Genomic DNA, 22,773 nt, shown 5'->3' on the forward strand with positions numbered 1-22,773 from the left:
GGTCACCGAGAACTACTGGCTGTCGCAAAAACAATGGAATATTATGAACAAACAGGCACGTTCACCACCAAGGCCACCAACATCTATTGGCTCACTGACAGCCAAAACTTGGTGACTTTTTTGACAAAAGGATCGGGAAAACGTCACATCCAAAAGGATGTTTTTCAAATAATGATTCGTTGCAAGAGACTTAACACCAGAATTATCCCAATCCATCTACTACGAGACGACCCCCGAATTAAGATAGCAGACGATGGTTCAAAGACGACTGATACGGACAATTGGCAAGTCGATGACCAAACTTTCCAAAGGAACAGGACAAGATTTAAATTCACCATCGATCTATTCGCTTCCGACCGTAACTCAAAATGCCAACGTTTCTATTCCAATTTCTTTTGCCCTGGTACGTCAGGCATTGACGCTTTTTCCCATTCGTGGGATGACGAAGTGGCTTGGATCTGTCCACCAATACAGGAGATCATCAGAATTGTTAGACGATTAAAGACTTCAAGAACTACTGGAATTTTGTTCGTACCGAAATGGAAAACGGCGGATTACTGGGTGGAAATCTTTAACAATGAAGGCAGACTTCTGTGGCCTTTTAACTACATGAAAACCTGTAGGCCTTTCATCATTCAAGGAACTTACAATCCACATTCTCCATTTGCAGGGAAAACCAAATTTGAATTTCTTCAACTTTGTTTTGACTCACGTCTGTAGGACCAAACAATGTTTCGATTAAATAAATGACGAAATGGCGAATGTGACAAAGACTGCCAGTTACATTAATTATTATTTGTACAACTCAAACTTTCTTTTGCAACAACTCCGACATAGAGAGACGACTTGGGATGGAGAGATCAACATATTTGGCGGGCATTGCATCGGAACGCCACCCTCCCAGACGTTTCAGCTGTTTGTCAGTAGCTCCATGAGCTGCTGCTGTAGTCGCTCCACCTCTCTTTCCAGAATGCTCACCGTAGAGTTTCTCGTCGTAACCCAACAAGTTCATCAACTTCTTCAGGTCAGTCAAAGCCCCACTGTACGGTACAGATTTGGCAGGATTTGGGGAATTTTTGGCAGTACACAAAGGAACGAGATAACCATCGTAGGAAAGGCCAAGGAATCGGAAATAGTTCAACGTAAGCTGAACACGACAGCGTTTAACGTCTGGATTTGAGGCTACTACACGCTCACCACCCTCGGTATACTGGTCGTTCTTCCCACCTTTGAATAAAATCCTCAGATGGGGCGAAGGGTCCGTGACGTAGTTGACGTCTTTTCTACAAAGCTTGACGATGTCGCTAAACCTTCCGAGAGTGTGATACTCCATCGAGATCCTCCATACTGTTCTCCAGAGAACAACAGACGCCCGCAGTCCGTCTCTTCCATGTTGAGTTTGGTAGAGGTGGGCATACATCTTGTCCAGAATTTCTTCAGTAATTGGCAATTTGGCAGCACGAGTCTGTGGATGTTCATTACGAAACCCACGAAACAAAGTGGATATTGTTTCATGAGTTGTCGGCGACGGCAGCATACGAATCCGATGCTCATTAGCAATGGCAGCACTCAGCATAACAACCTTGGAATAGGACTGGTCCCGCATCATCACGAGGGATAGACAAGCGGCCAAATGCTCATGACCAACCCCAAACTCTGGTACTTGGTTTCGGCAGCAAAATTCACGCCAGATTCCGTACACGCGGTCGTACTATGGGATCGAAGGGAAGCATGTTTTCACTGGCATATCACTGCAAGTAATGAACGAAGGAATACCTGCTGCTTTTTTGAGCTTCGTACGGATTTCGACAGATAATGCTGAGCGGCTTCAAGACCAAAAGACAACTCGGATTTCTGACCCTGGGCAGTTGACACGGTATCTAGACTTTGGCTCTCCATTTTTATACTACAGATTTGGACAGTACCGCTCACGAAATAACAGCAGCCGATGGTACTTTAAGACCGACGTTGCCTCGTATATGTTTTTTATCCTCATGTAGGCATCATACCAAATCGATTGCCTCAATTTAGTTCCATTGCTTGCCACTTTTATTTAAGAGGGTTACAGGTACTAATCACCTGGTATCTGGAATGAAGTGTTAGGGGTTTGTATGACCCAACCGCTTGCTTGGAACCTAATTATTTGATAGAGTATACAGTAGTATACAGTAAGGTACAGTAGTGAACGTAAGAGAAAAGTGTACTTTTCAAACGTGTTAACATTGAAAAGTAACTTTTGATTAGATTCCTACAAAACTACTCATTTGAAGAAATATTTCTGATGTCTTACCAAACTAGTACTGCATCGACCGGGAATCGAACCCGGGCCGCCCACGTGGCAAGCGAGCATTCTACCACTGAACCATCGATGCGACATTGCTCAAGTCTACTGTGCACAGAGAAGATTTTAGAAAATACATTGCATCATTAAAAAAACATTTGTCTAGCAGAGCGTAGTTTCGATCTACGGACCTCTGGGTTATGGGCCCAGCACGCTTCCGCTGCGCCACTCTGCTTGAATATACTCTTTCAAAAATAGAAACTCATTCCAAAAAATGTGTACTTCTGTTGTTCATTGGCGATTCCAATTTTCATAATTATCATCTAAGATTTTAACCCACACGATTGACATGGTTTTGTAATAATGTAACTTTTGATTGATTCCTACAAAACTACTCATTTGAAGAAATATTTCTGAGGTCCTACCAAACTAGTACTGCATCGACCGGGAATCGAACCCGGGCCGCCCATGTGGCAAGCGAGCATTCTACCACTGAACCATCGATGCGACATTATGCAAATTTACTGTGCACAGAGAAATTTTTAGAAAATACATTGCATCATCAAAAAAACATTTGTCTAGCAGAGCGTAGTTTCGATCTATGGACCTCTGGGTTATGGGCCCAGCACGCTTCCGCTGCGCCACTCTGCTTGAATATACTCTTTCAAAAATAGAAACTCATTCCAAAAAATGTGTACTTCTGTTGTTCATTGGCGATTCCAATTTTCATAATTATCATCTAAGATTTTAACCCACACGATTGACATGGTTTTGTAATAATGTAACTTTTGATTGATTCCTACAAAACTACTCATTTGAAGAAATATTTCTGAGGTCCTACCAAACTAGTACTGCATCGACCGGGAATCGAACCCGGGCCGCCCATGTGGCAAGCGAGCATTCTACCACTGAACCATCGATGCGACATTATGCAAATTTACTGTGCACAGAGAAATTTTTAGAAAATACATTGCATCATCAAAAAAACATTTGTCTAGCAGAGCGTAGTTTCGATCTATGGACCTCTGGGTTATGGGCCCAGCACGCTTCCGCTGCGCCACTCTGCTTGGATCTACTATTTCAAAAATAGAAACTCATTCAAAAAAATATGTACTTCTGTTGATCATTGGCGATTCCAATTTTCATAATTCTCGCCTAAGATGTTAACCAACACGATTGACATGGTTTTGTATTAAAGTTACTTTTGATTAGATTCCTTAGTGACTCACGATCTATTTGTTGATTTATTTTTAATAATATCTAAAAATTCGAAATCTGTTCAATTTACTCATTTGAAGAAATATTTCTGAGTTTTTACAACTTACGCTGCATAGACCGGGAATTGAACCCGGGCCGACTACGTGGCAAGCGAGCATTCTACCACTGAACCATCGATGCGACATTGCTCAAATCTACTGTGCACAGAGAAAATTTTAGAAAATACATTGCATCATCAAAAAAACATTTGTCTAGCAGAGCGTAGTTTCGATCTACGGACCTCTGGGTTATGGGCCCAGCACGCTTCCGCTGCGCCACTCTGCTTGGATCTACTATTTCAAAAATAGAAACTCATTCCAAAAAATGTGTACTTCTGTTGATCATTGGCGATTCCAATTTTCATAATTATCATCTAAGATTTTAACCCACAAGATTGAAATGATTTTGTAATAATGTAACTTTTGATTAGATTCCTACAATACTACTCATTTGCAGAAATATTTCTGAGTTCTTACCAAACTAGTACTGCTTAGACCGGGAATCGAACCCGGGCTGCCCACTTGGCAAGCGAGCATTCTACCACTGAATCATCGATGCGACATTATGCAAATTTACTGTGCACAAAGAAATTTTTAGAAAATACATTGCATCATCAAAAAAACATTTGTCTAGCAGAGCGTAGTTTCGATCTACGGACCTCTGGGTTATGGGCCCAGCACGCTTCCGCTGCGCCACTCTGCTTGGATCTACTATTTCAAAAATAGAAACTCATTCAAAAAAATATGTACTTCTGTTGATCATTGGCGATTCCAATTTTCATAATTCTCGCCTAAGATGTTAACCAACACGATTGACATAGTTTTGTATTAAAGTTACTTTTGATAAGATTCCTTAGTGACTCACGATCTATTTGTTGATTTATTTTTAATAATATCTACAAATTCGAAATCTGTTCAATTTACTCATTTATATATTTCTGAGTTTTTACCCATATAGTACTGCATAGACCGGGAATCGAACCCGGACCGCCCACGTGGCAAGCGAGCATTCTACCACTGAACCATCGATGCGACATTGCTCAAGTCTACTGTGCACAGAGAAAATTTTAGAAAATACATTGCATCATCAAAAAAACATTTGTCTAGCAGAGCGTAGTTTCAATCGACGGACCTCAGGATTATGGGCACAGCACGCTTCCGCTGCGCCACTCTGCTTGAATCTACTCTTTCAAAAAAAGAAACTCATTCCAAAAAATGTGTTCTTCTGTTGATCATTGGCGATTCCAATTTTCATAATTATCGCCTAAGATGTTAACCAACACGATTGACATGGTTTTGTATTAAAGTTATTTTTGATTAGATTCCTAAGTGACTCACGATCTATTTGTTGATTTATTTGAATAATATCTACAAATTCGAAATCTGATCAATTTACTCATTTGCAGAAATATTTCTGAGTTTTTACCCATATAGTACTGCATAGACCAAAAGGCTGTGTCTGAAACTTTTTCATGTAACAGACAAAGCCATGTCTTAGGTTTTCCTTATTTTTATTACATTGCCTCCTTATATTTGTTATACATTTATTTTATTCCTTTTCAATTCACAGCATAAACGTCCAAACGTTTATATTCCCTTTCATAATTTTCTAAAAAATTTTCTGTTTCAATGGTATGGGTTACATAAAACATTTCAGACACAGCCTTATCTTAAGTCGCAGAGCATATGTTGCGGGTTGCACATTTTGAATTTTTTTTTCTTTTTATCTTAGCATTTCTTTAAAAAACTTAAACCTTAGCGTAAAGCAATTATCAAGTTTACTTTAAAAAAAAACATTTTTTGAAAATTCTTCCCATTTTCATTGTTGGAGCTTGGATACGTTGCTTAAAAAGTCGGTAAATTTTTAATGTGTAGATATTCACACATGGCCTCCGGCGGTAAATTTGCAGGGTAGAGGTTGTGTTATATTGACTCCGGCGGTAAATTTGCAGGATAGAGGATATTAACGTTTTGCCTCCGGCGGTAAATTAGTAGTAGAATTTTTCACGCATTGCTTCCAGCTGTTTTTTTTCAATATGTATATTCTTTAATTTTACTGTTTAGTTTTGTGTAAAAAAAATTTTTTTCGCGAAATTTTGACTTGTCTGAGTCATGGCTAACAAAAGCATCCGTAAAAAAAAAATTTATCCTTATAAAAAGTAAGTCTATCACTGGAATTCAACCATGAATCTCTTTATTACTAAGCCAGTGCTATAACCATTATGCTTTTTCAGATTAAAATATAGCCATTTAAAAAATATATATATTGTTTTGCGTCAACGCCGTGTTTTTTGCGTGAAAAATTTTCTATCACGATATATCGTCGGTACCGCACATTGGCTGCACGTATCCTTCCCCTGACACGCCGTTATTCCCGATCAACGATGTAAGCGGGAGTGGGCTTGATCCACCATACTTGACATCTTAAAGCCAGAGCCATAGCCACTACACCGTCAGCTGCTTTGATTGTGTAACCTTTGCTAGATTCAATTGGCCTCCGGCGGTAAATTTGTAGGGTAGAGATGTTCACGCATTGCCTGACATAGTATATTCACGCTTGGCCTCCGGCGGTAAATTTCTAGGGTAGAGAAATCCCGCACGGCCTCCGGCGGTAAATTCGCAGGGTAGAGCGGCATAGCCTCCGGTGGTACCCTTGTAAGATAGATGTGATGACGTATTGCCTCCGGTGGTAAGCTCGACCAATTACAGCGTGCGCTCACACCTACAGACAAACAAACAGACAGATACACAAACAAACTCCTCCCCAATTTAGCCCTTTGCGCTTTATAGACAAGGGACTATACTATATATAGCGCTACTAAGCGAAAGGTAAACGCGAAGATTACATATGTGCGATATATTTTATATCCAGCCAGATTTATTTTAGATATATTTTATTTATGAGAAAATTTATGAATGCTGAAAGTTTTTTTAGATATACATATATTCGTTTTAGATCTAGCGCTATATATTAAGCGCGCATGGCGCTAAAAAATAAATTTAAATTATCTTTCGCGCGATGATCTAAATTACGCGCAATTAATTCCATCATATTATAAAAGAGCGATATAAGCGCTAAAATAATTATTTAGCGCTACATATCATACAAACATAACGCGCATCGCAATCAAGTCAATTGCTCTAATAATTTATTTGTACTTAACTTGCGAACGAAGCGCTAAATTGGTAAAATTTACGAAACGCACAAGCGCTGAAATAAATAGTTTGCACTAATAAACGCGCATCGTATCAAATATTATTAAATGGGCGCGACAAGGAAAACGATTGCGGTGACTTGTCGGACGAGTACCGAACGCTTGTCCGTTATTTTAGTGCTTATCACGGATCCGGCCATCCATTATTTTAGCGCTAAGTGCCGCCCGTCCGCTCAGTGAACAAAAAAAAACAAAGTCAAATATTTCGCGCTAGATCAATATTGCTATCTAAGCGAGCATGGCGCTAATAACGATACATTTTTCCTTAACTTTTGAGGGATGCGATAAATTAATCGCAATCAAGTTTAATATAGTATAATTTATGAAACGAAGATAAACCGCTATAATAAATCTTTAGCTCGAAAAATCACGAAGTCAAATAGGCTAATTCGTGCTAGATCTAGTGCTATGTAAGCGCGAATTGTGCTAATGTTTTTTTGATTAACTTCCGCACGTTGCGCTAAATTTTTTCTAATTTATTTAATCCTATTATTTATGAAACGCGCAAGCACTGAAATAAATATTTAACGCTGCTTACCGCGCATCATATTCAAGTAGGCTAAATTGAACTGTCGCACTTCTGGCAAATTTCCGGCTGAAATAAATTGCGCCGAATTTTGAGCATCACACGTTACTTTATCGCTAAGCGTCGCCTGTCCGCTTTTTCAGAAGCTCGCTCCATGAAAATAATTACGTTAAATAATTCGCGCTAGATTTCTCGCTAATAAGCGTGCATGACGCTTATGATTTAATTAAGATTAACTTACGCGCAATTTGCTATTTCTTGTTAATTATTATTCTTCGCCATGAATTGTATCATAATATTAAAGAAAAAATTCAATTCTATTTAAAAAATTAATTCATATAGCTACTTAACGCGCATCGAATTAAAGTAAATACAACGGAAGCACATCCCGCAAAGTTTGGGCTGACATTTATTGCAGTAATATTTCGCCGTTTAATTCCGGGCTTGTAGTACTGCCCCTTTGCGACTACATGAACCACATGTGTGTCGTTGCAAGCAAGCGGTAGTCTCACTAGTCGGGCCAGCACGGAATTTAAGGGTAAAATATGAGCGGGATTAATTTCAGTCGATAATTTATAAGAAGTGCATCCGTTTAAATAAATTTAGTGTGATGCGCGTTAATTAGCGCAAAATATTATTTTTAGCACTTGCTCGTTTCTTAAATTTTATGATGATATTTATCGTGCGCTATTTAGCTTATTGCAAGCAAGTTATCCAGATCATTAGTGCAATGCGCGCTTATGAGCTAGATCTAGCACGATATTTTTGAATTAATTATTTGCGCGGAGTGAGCCGCCTAAAACAGTATAGACAGGTGGTTCTTCGCTCAGAAACAGACATTAGCGCTAAAACAGTCAAATAATTCGTGCTAGATCTAGCGCTATGTCGCCTGTCTGCTATTTCAGGCTGCTGGCAAAGCGGAAATAACAGCATACACTTTTAAACGCATAGTAGGCTACTAATAATTTACTTGCGCTTTACTATAGCACGCGATGCCGGATGCGCTATAATTTATCGAAAATTCATTTCGTCAGATTTATTACGAAACGCGAAAGCGATTAAATAAATATGTTATTGCGCTACCTAACGCGCATCGCACTAAAATTTATTAAACAGGCGAGGCAAGGAACACGATTGTGGCGACAGCGGTCAGACGAGTAGCACACGCACCCGTCCGTTATTTAAGCGTAATCGTCGCCCATCCCGTTCTTGGCGGCTCGCTGCACGAAAAATAACGAAGTCAATTATTTCGAGCAAGAATTAGGGCTATCTTTATAAGCGCTCATGGCGCTAATGATTTATTTATGCTTAACTTTCGAGGGATGCGCTAGACGTAGCGCTATCAAGTTCATTATATAATTTACGAAACCCGGATATCCCGGTAAAAAAATATTTAGCGCGAAATATAGATTAGTCAAATATTTCGCGCTAGATCTAGACTGGATCTAGCGCGATGTAAGCTCGCATTGCGCTTGTCATTTACTTGTGATAAACTTGTGCACGATAAGCGAAATTTAGCGCGGTTTTTTTCATTATTTTATTAGCGAAACGCGCAAGCGCTAATTTAAATATTTAGCGCTACTTTAGGCTAACGAACATCGCATTTAAGTAAATTCAACAAGCGCACTTCTCGCAAATTTTGGTTTTAAATAATATTTTTTTTAAATTTATTGAGTAGCGAAGTCTCTCGGCCGTAAAGAAAAGCCGTCAACGACGGGTAGCCGATCAACCGGGACAGATCGACCGTCGTGAAACCCATCATCGGACTAATCTGTGTACGTGTCGTCGCCAGCAAGTGAATTTTATGGTTAAAATATTAGCGGGATAAATTTCATATGAAAATTTATGAGAAGGGTGCTCGTTTAGTGTGATGCGCGTTAAGTAGCGCACGCAATTATTTTAATCGTGCGTAAGTTATTTAGAAGAAAAAAATTAGCGCAATGCGCGCTTAGTAGCGCTATAGATCTAGCGCGATATTATTAAATTAATTATTTGTTTAGAGCGAGCCGCCCAAAACAGTAGACAGGCGGTACTTAGTGCTAAAATGGTGAACCGGCCCGCAATAATCGCTAAAAATAGACATGCGCGTGACTGTACATTTCTATACAGGACAATAGATCAAATTTCAGGCGCTCTTGTAGCCTATGTGTATGCGTCTGCAAGATGCGCAAAATTTAGCGCCATTAATTTCAAGCCAAAATTTACGAGAAGTGCGCCCGTTCATTTTACTTAAATGCGATGTGCGTTAAGTAGCGCAAAGCGTTTCGTAAATTATATGTGAAATGTATTGCACAGAATTTAGCGCATCGCGCGTGAGTTTATCTCAATTAAATCATTTTCGACAAGCGCGCTTACATAGCGCTAGATCTAGCACGAAATATTTGACTTATCGATTTTTCGCTGAAAATATTTATTTTAGCTGGTTCTCCTCGTTTCGTAAATGCTATCAATGAACTTAATAGCGCAATTCACAAAAGTTAAACAAAATTCAATCATTATCGCCATGCACGCTTAGATTAGCGCTAGATCTAGCACAAAATATTCAACGAAACTGTTTATTGCTGTGCGAGCCGCTTAAAACAGATGACGGATTTCGCTTTGCGCTAAAATAACGGACGGGCCCGCAATAAGCACTAAAATAATGAACGATCGTGCGCTACTCGTCTGCCCCGTGACCGCAATCGTATTCGTTGTCGCGTTCGTTTAATTAAATCGTGCGTGAATATCCTATGTCAGGCAATGCGTGAACATCTCTACCCACCAAATTTACCGCCGGAGGCCAATTGAATCTAGCAAAGGTTACATAATCACAGCAGCTGACGGTGTAGTGGCTATGGCTCTGGCTTTAAGATGTCAAGTATGGTGGATCAAGCCCACTCCCGCCTACCTCGTTTATCGGGAATAACGGCGTGTCAGGGGATGGATACGTGCAGCCAAGGTGCGGTACCGACGATTTATCGAGATAGAAAATTTTTCACGCAAAAAACACGGCGTTGACGCAAAACAATATATATTTTTTAACAAGCAATCCACCACTCAACCGCACCAAATCCATGGACCCCACTTTTTTTTCCCATTCCGCTATGGGACTAAGAAATCTGAAATAATTCAGGCATATTCAGTTTTTTAGTCCGGATTCACCTGTTTTTGCAGAATTTAAATATTCCCTGCCGTTTGGGAGATATTTAATGTTAAAGTTTGAGTTTTTTCAAATTTTAACAATTTTAGGGGGTCTTTGGCATCGCTTTTTGGGTAAATGCTAACCTTAAAAAAAAACAAATTCAACCAAAAGTTTGCTTGGCCATCCCTTAATACCAATCCAAAAGGAATTTACATTCCGAATTAGATTGACCGAGTTATTCCCAATCTAGTAAAGTGTAATTTTGACCAGTTTCCCACCCGACCTAGTCGCCATTTTTTATTACTCTCCCTCGCGTTCCTAGCGTCCATAGCGGAATGGGAAAAAAAGTGGGGTCCATGGATTTGGTGCGGTTGAGTGGTGGATTGCTTGTTAAATGGCTATATTTTAATCTGAAATAGCATAAAGGTTATAGCACTGGCTTAGTAATAAAGAGATTCATGGTTGAATTCCAGTGATAGACTTACTTTTTATAAGGATAATTTTTTTTTACGGATGATTTTGTTAGCCATGACTCAGACAAGTCAAAATTTCGCGAAAAAATTTTTTTTTTACACAAAACTAAACAGTAAAATTAAAGAATATACATATTGAAAAAAAAACAGCCGGAAGCTATGCGTGAAAAATTCAACTACTAATTTACTGCCGGAGGCAAATGGTTAATATCCTCTACCCTGCAAATTTACCGCCGGAGTCAATATAACACAACCTCTACCCTGCAAATTTACCGCCGGAGGCCATGTGTGAATATCTACACATTAAAAATTTACCGACTTTTTAAGCAACGTATCCAAGCTCCAACAATGAAAATGGGAAGAATTTTCAAAAAATATTTTTTTTCAAATCTTGAAGTAAACTTGATAATTGCTTTACGCTAAGGTTTAAGTTTTTTAAAGAAATGCTAAGATAAAAAGATAAAAAATTCTCAAAATGTGCAACCCGCAACATATGCTCTGCGACTTAAGATAAGGCTGTGTCTGAAATTTTTTATGTAACCCATACCATTGAAACAGAAATTTTTTTAGAAAATTATGAAAGGGAATATAAACGTTTGGACATTTATGCTGTGAATTGAAAAGGGATAAAATAAATGTATAACAAATATAAGGAGGCAATGTAATAAAAATAAGGAAAACCTAAGACATGGCTTTGTCTGTTACATGAAAAGTTTCAGACACAGCCTTGTCTTAAGTCGGAGAGGACATGTTGCGATTGACATGGTTTTGTATTAAAGTTACTTATTATTAGATTCCTTTGTGATTCACGATCTATTTGTTGATTTATTTTTAATAATATCTACAAATTTGAAATCTGACCAATTTACTCATTTGCAGAAATATTTCTGAGTTTTTACCCACATAGTACTGCATAGACCGGGAATCGAACCCGGGCCGCCCACGTGGCAAGCGAGCATTCTACCACTGAACCACCGATGCGACATTGCCAAAATCTACTGTACACAGAGAAATTTTTAGAAAATACATTGCATCATCAAACAAACATTTGTCTAGCAGAGCGTAGTTTCGATCTATGGACCTCTGGGTTATGGGCCCAGCATGCTTCCGCTGCGCCACTCTGCTACTCTTCAAAAATAGAAACTCATTCAAAAAAATGTGTACTTCTGTTGATCATTGGCGATTCCAATTTTCATAATTATCGCCTAAGATGTTAACCAACACGATTGACATGGTTTTGTATTAAAGTTACTTTTGATTAGATTCCTTAGTGACTCACGATCTATTTGTTGATTTATTTTTAATAATATCTACAAAGTCGAAATCTGGTCTATTTACTCATTTGCAGAAATATTTCTGAGTTTTTACCCATATAGTACTGCATAGACCGGGAATCAAACCCGGGCCGCCCACGTGACAAGCGAGCATTCTACCACTGAACCATCGATGCGATATTGCTCAAGTCTTCTGTGCACAGAGAAAATTTTAGAAAATACATTGCATCATGAAAAAAAACATTTGTCTAGCAGAGCGTAGTTTCGATCTACGGAACTCTGGGTTATGGGTCCAACGAGCTTCAACAGCGCCACTCTGCTTGGATCTACTCTTTCAAAAATAGAAACTCATTCAAAAAAATGTGTACTTCTGTTGATCATTGGAAATTCCAATTTTCATAATTCTCGCCTAAGATGTTAACCAACACGATTGACATGGTTTTGTATTAAAGTTATACTTTTGATTAGATTCCTTAGTGACTCACGATCTATTTGTTGATTTATTTTTAATAATAAATATACAAATTCGATATCTGATCAATTCCCTGGTAGCACACTTACATCCATCGTCTATCATATAGATGTCTTAATGTCTAAATCAAATCTGATCTATCTGCAACCTAAATTGGATATCACATAGATACTCAATTTACTACGGCCTTATGCTATCTTCGTATAGATGTCCTATAGATCTACGTTTCTCATACGATCACGGACATCCATTTGTGTCTAGAAATTAGACGCTTAACAGACAGACGTAACATGACGTCTGTGAGATGTCCAAATTATCTGTCCACAGGATAGCTTAGGAAGACAAGGACTTTACATTTTCATAATTTTAACTGCTAGTATTAATTTAAAGCCGTTGAACAAAACACAGTTGAAAAGTAATATAGAGTGGTGTAGTGGGTAGAGCACTGGAGTACCACTCCAAAGAACGTGGTTTCGCGCCCATCGAGAAACGTTTCTTTTTTTTCTTTTTGCTTAAATTTAAGTCTTTTGAAGACGGCTGTAAGCCGTACCCATTTAGATGTCTTACAGCGCGACATTAGTATAGACATAGGCAATCCTATGGACGTCGGGTTAAGACATCTCACTCGGCTGCAAAAGATGGGCGACGTACATCCTATAGATAGAGGCGTGCTACCAGGGTTTACTCATTTGAAGAAATATTTCTGAGTTTATACCCACATACTACTGCATAGACCGGGAATCGTACCCGGGACGCCCACGTGGCAAGCGAGCATTCTACCACTGAACCATCGGTGCGACATTGCTCAAGTCTACTGTGCACAGAGAAAATTTTAGAAAATACATTGCATCATCAAAAAAAAAATTTGTCTAGCAGAGCGTAGTTTCGATCTACGGACCTCTGGGTTATGGGCCCAGCACGCTTCCGCTGCGCCACTCTGCTTGGATCTACCATTTCAAAAATAGAAACTCATTCAAAAAAATGTGTACTTCTGTTGATCATTGGCGATTCCAATTTTCATAATTATCATCTAAGATTTTAACCCACACGATTGACATGGTTTTGTTATAATGTAACTTTTGATTAGATTCCTACAAAACTACTCATTTGAAGAAATATTTCTGAGGTCTTACCAAACTAGTACTGCATCGACCGGGAATCGAACCCGGGCCGCCCACGTGGCAAGCGAGCATTCTACCACTGAACCATCGATGCGACATTATGCAAATTTACTGTGCACAGAGAAATTTTTAGAAAATACATTGCATCATCAAAAAAACATTTGTCTAGCAGAGCGTAGTTTCGATCTAGGGACCTCTGGGTTATGGGCCCAGCACGCTTCCGCTGCGCCACTCTGCTTGGGTCTACTATTTCAAAAATAGAAACTCATTCAAAAAAATATGTACTTCTGTTGATCATTGGTGATTCCAATTTTCATAATTCTCGCCTAAGATGTTAACCAACACGATTGACATGGTTTTGTATTAAAGTTAATTTTTATTAGATTCCTTAGTGACTCACGATCTATTTGTTGATTTATTTTTAATAATATCTACAAATTCGAAATCTGTTCAATTTACTCATTTGAAGAAATATTTCTGAGTTTTTTCTCATGTAGTACTGCATAGACCGGGAATCGAACCCGGGCCGCCCACGTGGCAAGCGAGCATTCTACCACTGAACCATCGATGCGACATTGCTCAAGTCTACTGTGCACAGAGAAAATTTTAGAAAATACATTGCATCATCAAAAAAACATTTGTCTAGCAGAGCGTAGTTTCGATCTACGGACCTCTGGGTTATGGGCCCAGCACACTTCCGCTGCGCCACTCTGCTTGGATCTACTATTTCAAAAATAGAAACTCATTCCAAAAAATGTGTACTTCTGTTGTTCATTGGCGATTCCAATTTTCATAATTATCATCTAAGATTTTAACCCACACGATTGACATGGTTTTGTAATAATGTAACTTTTGATTAGATTCCTACAAAACTACTCATTTGAAGAATTTGAAGAAATATTTCTGAGGTCTTACCAAACTAGTACTGCATCGACCGGGAATCGAACCCGGGCCGCCCATTTGGCAAGCGAGCATTCTACCACTGAACCATCGATGCGACATTATAAAAATTTACTGTGCACAGAGAAATTTTTAGAAAATACATTGCATCATCAAAAAAACATTTGTCTAGCAGAGCGTAGTCTCGATCTACGGACCTCTGGGTTATGGGCCCAGCACGCTTCCGCTGCGCCACTCTGCTTGGAACTACTATTTCAAAAATAGAAACTCATTCAAAAAAATATGTACTTCTGTTGATCATTGGTGATTACAATTTTCATAATTCTCGCCTAAGATGTTAACCAACACGATTGACATGGTTTTGTATTAAAGTTACTTTTTATTAGATTCCTTAGTGACTCACGATCTATTTGTTGATTTATTTTTAATAATATCTACAAATTCGAAATCTGTTCAATTTACTCATTTGAAGAAATATTTCTGAGTTTTTTCTCATATAGTACTGCATAGACCGGGAATCGAACCCGGGCCGCCCACGTGGCAAGCGAGCATTCTACCACTGAACCATCGATGCGACATTGCTCAAGTCTACTGTGCACAGAGAAAATTTTAGAAAATACATTGCATCATCAAAAAAACATTTGTCTAGCAGAGCGTAGTTTCGATCTACGGACCTCTGGGTTATGGGCCCAGCACACTTCCGCTGCGCCACTCTGCTTGGATCTACTATTTCAAAAATAGAAACTCATTCCAAAAAATGTGTACTTCTGTTGTTCATTGGCGATTCCAATTTTCATAATTATCATCTAAGATTTTAACCCACACGATTGACATGGTTTTGTAATAATGTAACTTTTGATTAGATTCCTACAAAACTACTCATTTGAAGAATTTGAAGAAATATTTCTGAGGTCTTACCAAACTAGTACTGCATCGACCGGGAATCGAACCCGGGCCGCCCACGTGGCAAGCGAGCATTCTACCACTGAACCATCGATGCGACACTATGCAAATTTACTGTGCACAGAGAAATTTTTAGAAAATACATTGCATCATCAAAAAAACATTTGTCTAGCAGAGCGTAGTTTCGATCTACGGACCTCTGGGTTATGGGCCCAGCACGCTTCCGCTGCGCCACTCTGCTTGGATCTACTATTTCAAAAATAGAAACTCATTCAAAAAAATATGTACTTCTGTTGATCATTGGTGATTCCAATTTTCATAATTCTCGCCTAAGATGTTAACCAACACGATTGACATGGTTTTGTATTAAAGTTACTTTTTATTAGATTCCTTAGTGACTCACGATCTATTTGTTGATTTATTTTTAATAATATCTACAAATTCGAAATCTGTTCAATTTACTCATTTGAAGAAATATTTCTGAGTTTTTTCTCATATAGTACTGCATAGACCGGGAATCGAACCCGGGCCGCCCACGTGGCAAGCGAGCATTCTACCACTGAACCATCGATGCGACATTGCTCAAGTCTACTGTGCACAGAGAAATTTTAGAAAATACATTGCATCATCAAAAAAACATTTGTCTAGCAGAGCGTAGTTTCGATCTACGGACCTCTGTGTTATGGTCCCAGCACACTTCCGCTGCGCCACTCTGCTTGGATCTACTATTTCAAAAATAGAAACTCATTCCAAAAAATGTGTACTTCTGTTGTTCATTGGCGATTCCAATTTTCATAATTATCATCTAAGATTTTAACCCACACGATTGACATTGTTTTGTAATAATGTAACTTTTGATTAGATTCCTACAAAACTACTCATTTGAAGAATTTGAAGAAATATTTCTGAGGTCTTACCAAACTAGTACTGCATAGACCGGGAATCGAACCCGGGCCGCCCACGTGGCAAGCGAGCATTCTACCACTGAACCATCGATGCGACATTGCTCAAATCTACTGTGCACAGAGAAAATTTTAGAAAATACATTGCATCATCAAAAACACATTTGTCTAGCAGAGCGTAGTTTCGATCTACGGACCTCTGGGTTATGGGCCCAGCACTCTTCCGCTGCGCCACTCTGCTTGGATCTACTATTTCAAAAATAGAAACTTATTCCAAAAAATGTGTACTTCTGTTGATCATTGGCGATTCCAATTTTCATAATTATCATCTAAGATTTTAACCCACAAGATTGAAATGATTTTGTAATAATGTAACTTTTGATTAGATTCCTACAATACTACTCATTTGCAGAAATATTTCTGAGTTCTTACCAAAATAGTACTGCTTAGACCGGGAATCGAACCCGGGCTGCCCACGTGGCAAGCGAGCATTCTACCACTGAACCATCAATGCGACATTGCCCAAGTCTACTGTGCATAGATAATTTTTTAAAGAATACATTGCATCATCAAAAACACATTTGTCTAGCAGAGCGTAGTTTCGATCTACGGACCTCTGGGTTATGGGCCCAGCACGCTTCCGCTGCGCCACTCTGCTTAGATCAATTCTTTCAAAAATAGAAACTCATTCAAAAAAATGTGTTCTCCTGTTGATCATTGGCGATTCCAATTTTCATAATTATCGCCTAAGATGTTTACCAACACGATTGACATGGTTTTGTATTAAAGTTACTTTTTATTAGATTCCTTAGTGACTCACGATCTATTTGTTGATTTATTTTTAATAATATCTACAAATTCGAAATCTGTTCAATTTACTCATTTGAAGAAATATTTCTGAGTTTTTACCCATATAGTACTGCATAGACCGGGAATCGAACCCGGGCCGCCCACGTGGCAAGCGAGCATTCTACCACTGAACCATCGATACGACATTGCTCAAGTCTACTGTGCACAGAGAAAATTTTAGAAAATACATTGCATCATCAAAAAAACATTTGTCTAGCAGAGCGTAGTTTCGATCTACGGACATCTGGGTTATGGGCCCAGCACACTTCCGCTGCGCCACTCTGCTTGGATCTACTCTTTCAAAAATAGAAACTCATTCCAAAAAATGTGTACTTCTGTTGTTCATTGGCGATTCCAATTTTCATAATTATCATCTAAGATTTTAACCCACACGATTGACATGGTTTTGTAATAATGTGATCACTTTTCTATGAAGTGAATGGTTGTAACCATATAGTCTTATATAAGACTATCTGGCAACAGTGTTTCCAACACTGTAGCAGACAACTATTCACAAGCAAGTCCCGGCCGGGGAAACACGTGAAATTGTGTTACAGTCCTTCAATTTAGTGAAAATCAACATACTTGGATTAACTTGACATTGAATTCGAAGAAAAAGTGCTACTATGGCGAAACCCTTTTTCCCAAAGGACTGGGAAACCCTCACGGCAGAAGATTTGGTCACTGCCAGAGCTAGATTGGCGGGATTCATCGAGGCCGTTCCGGATCGTGAAAAAGTTCTCCGTGAGGTAATAAGATTTTTAAATGCAAATCGTTCACCTGGAAGAATTGTATGTCACTGACGGGATATGATAGGCTGCATGTAACCAGTCATGAGCCAATTAAAATTTATTACAAATTTAGCCAACAACGACGACACGACGACGTGATATTTCATATTGCATGTCCCAGTCATGAGTATTGCATTGTCGTTTGTTTGGCTGCTGTATCTTTTACCTTTATTTTCAGCAACTAAGTTCAATTTAACCAACGCCGGATAGGCAAGTGGCGTCAAATAAATTCAAATTTTTTAATGTAGATCGAGAAAAGCATTACCTTTCCGCCGGTGCTTTAATTAGCCAACATGGGCCCGTTGCCGAAAAATGTCAGAACCTAACGTGCTTAACGAACGTTATGTCTGAGAAAATCGAATAATTTGCGGTTATGATTCCACTTATCCTTTCACGAGCCGGGAATTAAACGCATGTACACAGCCATGGTTTGAGAGAATTACACCAACAGTCGGACTGCATGTAACCAGACATGAGCCAAGAGAGAAACACCACCGATCCAATCTCTGAGAAACGTTTCTATCCGATCATAGGATACAGCCAAGATCTTTAGTCATAAGATGCTTGTTTACTGTAAATATGGAATTCTCCAATGACAACAACTGTTATTTGTTTGTCTATTACAGCAACTGGAAGCTACACAAAAGGCCCTGCTGCCTCTTCAAAATGGAATCCTTACATCAATAGCCTTGATTAATACAATGCCCGCCGGCGTCACGAAACAAGCAGCCATGAATACTCTTGCCGAGTTCCGAAAATCGGATGAATCCATGCGAGATCGCCTCTTTGTACTACAAGTGTGGCGCAAATACGATCAAGAAACTGCCGACAAGCTTGCACGACGAAAGGCTGGTGAGTTCCTGGACCCGGAACTGGCAAAGGTGTTGGAAGAGCGGGAGAAGAAGATGGACCGCGAGAAACGTGAACGTGAGAGAGAAAAAGAGAGACACGGCAGCCGATCAAAACGCTACAAAGGTGGCGCATCCTACCACGGCGACTACTCTTTAAGCCGATCGGATCATGGACCCTACCAATCTACCGGACGTGGTGGCCATGGACACGGTGGTGGTGGCTATGGACACGGAGGTCGAGGTGGGAACACGAGAGACGGAAAACGACCAGACAAGTCGGAATTCAAATTTCATCTCTGCGGGCAACCGGGAAATTTTTTCAAACAATGTCCAAAGCAACACAAGTAAACATTCCGCTGTCTACTACTAATGAGTCAATAAACAATAAATGTGTTGTACAGGAGACTTATACGGAATTTTTTATTATTTGTGTTCAACTACTGCAGTGAACTGGTAGACACTGGTGCCTCTGACACTGGACGGCATGTTGCTGAGGCAGACAGCCCGAGGCCAGACGAGAGTTTTGCTCAACAAAAGAGCACTCCTGTGATAGAGTTCTATCCTGGTTCAATCCATTCAGAAGATGTCAGGGCTTTCTGGCAGAATGACCTACAGGCCGGTGAATGGGTTATGGACGTATTAACCCAGGGATATGTAATCCCTTTCGTTGAATCACCTCCAGCTTACGAGGAGGCCAACAACAAATCGGCTATGCAAGATATGCCTTTTGTTATTCAAGCGGTCGCTGAACTTCAAAAACGTGGAGTTATTGAGTTCAGAGACAAGAAGCCGCTCTGCGTATCTCCTTTAACGGTATCAAAGAAATTCGGCCGAGACGGTATAACCAAAAACAGACTCTGTTGGGACGGGTCCAGATGTGTCAACTTGTATGTAAAGGAACAAAAAGTTGTGCTCTCCCATCTTCGGAGGTCGTTGGAGATAACAAGAGAAGGGGACTTCCAAGTGACGTACGATCTCAAGGCGGCCTACCATCACGTCCAGATTCACCCGTCACAAACAAAGTATTTAGGTGCTGCCATACCAAAACCAGACGGTGGTAAACAGTATTTTGTCTTCTTATACCTTCCCTTTGGACTGTCCTCAGCTGTACACTGTCTGACAAAGCTCTTCAAACCTGTGAACGCCTATATTCACGAAAAGGGGATTCGACATTCAATTTATCTGGACGACGGCAGGATCGTCGCAGAAACAAAGTGCAAAGCAGAAGATCAACGTACGTTCGTCTACAAAGTTCTAAAATCTTCGGGATGGATACTGGAAGTCGAAAAATCCGACAAAGACGGAGATGCTAACCAGTCCAAGGAATACCTCGGATTCATTATCGACACTGCCAGCATGACAGTCCGTCTTCAGGAAGCCAAGAAACAACGCATACTACAACAAGTTTCGGAGACGATCTCACACGGATCGAAATCGTTTCCAGCCAAAGAATTAGCCGGAACTATCGGGAAAATAGTAGCAACGGAACCGGCACAAGGGCCGATAGTTGTAATAGCAGCCAGGGCTTCTTACGCAGTTTTAGAGGAGGCCACACAACGGAGAGGATGGAATTCGTCGTTGGTGATGAGTAAAGAAGCTCAAGACGGCTTACAATTCTTCGTCGACAATTGCTCAGAATTTGACAATTCCCCCATTCGATCGGCGGCTACTGAAATTTCTGTCCTGTCCATCATCGGACCGCCCAGTTCATTCATGAAATCTAGTTTCGTCGCTAATCATGTGCGCACAAACGAAGAAAAAATCTGGGCCAGCGACGCGTCCGGATATGCAACCTGTGCCTACTCAATTAAAGGAGATCACCTTTATTTCCGTGGAATTTTAAACGAAGACGAAAGAATGTTGTCTTCCGGTCACCGAGAACTACTGGCTGTCGCAAAAACAATGGAATATTATGAACAAACAGGCACGTTCACCACCAAGGCCACCAACATCTATTGGCTCACTGACAGCCAAAACTTGGTGACTTTTTTGACAAAAGGATCGGGAAAACGTCACATCCAAAAGGATGTTTTTCAAATAATGATTCGTTGCAAGAGACTTAACACCAGAATTATCCCAATCCATCTACTACGAGACGACCCCCGAATTAAGATAGCAGACGATGGTTCAAAGACGACTGATACGGACAATTGGCAAGTCGATGACCAAACTTTCCAAAGGAACAGGACAAGATTTAAATTCACCATCGATCTATTCGCTTCCGACCGTAACTCAAAATGCCAACGTTTCTATTCCAATTTCTTTTGCCCTGGTACGTCAGGCATTGACGCTTTTTCCCATTCGTGGGATGACGAAGTGGCTTGGATCTGTCCACCAATACAGGAGATCATCAGAATTGTTAGACGATTAAAGACTTCAAGAACTACTGGAATTTTGTTCGTACCGAAATGAAAAACGGCGGATTACTGGGTGGAAATCTTTAACAATGAAGGCAGACTTCTGTGGCCTTTTAACTACATGGAAACCTGTAGGCCTTTCATCATTCAAGGAACTTACAATCCACATTCTCCATTTGCAGGGAAAACCAAATTTGAATTTCTTCAACTTTGTTTTGACTCACGTCTGTAGGACCAAACAATGTTTCGATTAAATAAATGACGAAATGGCGAATGTGACAAAGACTGCCAGTTACATTAATTATTATTTGTACAACTCAAACTTTCTTTTGCAACAACTCCGACATAGAGAGACGACTTGGGATGGAGAGATCAACATATTTGGCGGGCATTGCATCGGAACGCCACCCTCCCAGACGTTTCAGCTGTTTGTCAGTAGCTCCATGAGCTGCTGCTGTAGTCGCTCCACCTCTCTTTCCAGAATGCTCACCGTAGAGTTTCTCGTCGTAACCCAACAAGTTCATCAACTTCTTCAGGTCAGTCAAAGCCCCACTGTACGGTACAGATTTGGCAGGATTTGGGGAATTTTTGGCAGTACACAAAGGAACGAGATAACCATCGTAGGAAAGGCCAAGGAATCGGAAATAGTTCAACGTAAGCTGAACACGACAGCGTTTAACGTCTTGTTAAAATAAATAAGATATAATGCACTGAGTGTATATTGTCGATGACACAAGGGGTACACAAAGCAACATTTGAGACACACATACGAAACACAGAGCACATACAGCGTTACCACACTCCACGAGATCACGGACAAGAAGAAGGAAAAAGGAAGCCCCCCCTTTTCTAAGATGACTCCCACCCACGTTGCCAGACTTAAAGAAAAGCCTAGCGTCGTCACTTGCTCAAAGGAGGGGAAGGGGGTAAAGCGGGTTTGCCAAATGGACAGCCGTTTCTAATACCCTCTCTCAAACCCGTACCTCCTCAATTCTTCTCGTATGGTCCTACCCCGATGCGTTCACGTAACTCTTGGAACCTTGGCGCTGGCAAAGCCTTCGTGAAGATGTCGGCCAGTTGGTCTTTGGAGCTAACGAATTCGACGGCGATCTTGTTGTTTTCTTGCAGCTGTCTTACAAAGTGGTATCTCACGTCGATGTGTTTTGATCGCCTCGGATGGACCGGATTTTTGACCAGACAAATAGCACTTTGATTGTCGCAATACATCTTAACGGGATTTGGTGGTACCTCGTCGCCTGAAGACTTTTCCATTGGGACCGGAGACGAGTTTAGGCCGTTAGCCAGCGCGTTGAGCCAAAGAGCTGTCTTCGCTCCATCAGATAAGGACACATATTCCGACTCGGTAGTTGAGATAGAAACACATTCTTGTCTCCTGCACGACCATGCGACTGGCCCTCCCTTGTAGAAAGCGATGCATCCTGAGATGGATTTTCGGTCGTCTACATCACTGGCGTAGTCGG

The 22,773-nt window shown here is 40.2% G+C and overlaps 6 non-coding genes across 6 annotated transcripts; all 6 read right to left on the reverse strand.

Moving 5' to 3' along the window:
- Nucleotides 1-2,444: 2,444 nt before the first annotated feature.
- On the reverse strand, nucleotides 2,445-2,516 carry Trnam-cau. The gene has a single exon. It is a non-coding gene; the product is annotated as a tRNA-Met (tRNA).
- Nucleotides 2,517-3,751: 1,235 nt separating this feature from the next.
- Trnam-cau lies at nucleotides 3,752-3,823 on the reverse strand. Its single transcript has one exon. It is a non-coding gene; the product is annotated as a tRNA-Met (tRNA).
- Nucleotides 3,824-4,168: 345 nt separating this feature from the next.
- Trnam-cau lies at nucleotides 4,169-4,240 on the reverse strand. The gene has a single exon. It is a non-coding gene; the product is annotated as a tRNA-Met (tRNA).
- A 9,248-nt stretch (nucleotides 4,241-13,488) lies between these two features.
- Trnam-cau lies at nucleotides 13,489-13,560 on the reverse strand. The gene has a single exon. It is a non-coding gene; the product is annotated as a tRNA-Met (tRNA).
- A 2,151-nt stretch (nucleotides 13,561-15,711) lies between these two features.
- Trnam-cau lies at nucleotides 15,712-15,783 on the reverse strand. The gene has a single exon. It is a non-coding gene; the product is annotated as a tRNA-Met (tRNA).
- A 1,247-nt stretch (nucleotides 15,784-17,030) lies between these two features.
- Trnam-cau lies at nucleotides 17,031-17,102 on the reverse strand. Its single transcript has one exon. It is a non-coding gene; the product is annotated as a tRNA-Met (tRNA).
- Between the last annotated feature and the right edge of the window lie 5,671 nt (nucleotides 17,103-22,773).

The sequence above is a fragment of the Daphnia pulex genome, chromosome 7, assembly GCF_021134715.1.
Source record: "Daphnia pulex isolate KAP4 chromosome 7, ASM2113471v1".
Taxonomy (NCBI): Eukaryota; Metazoa; Arthropoda; class Branchiopoda; order Diplostraca; family Daphniidae; genus Daphnia; species Daphnia pulex.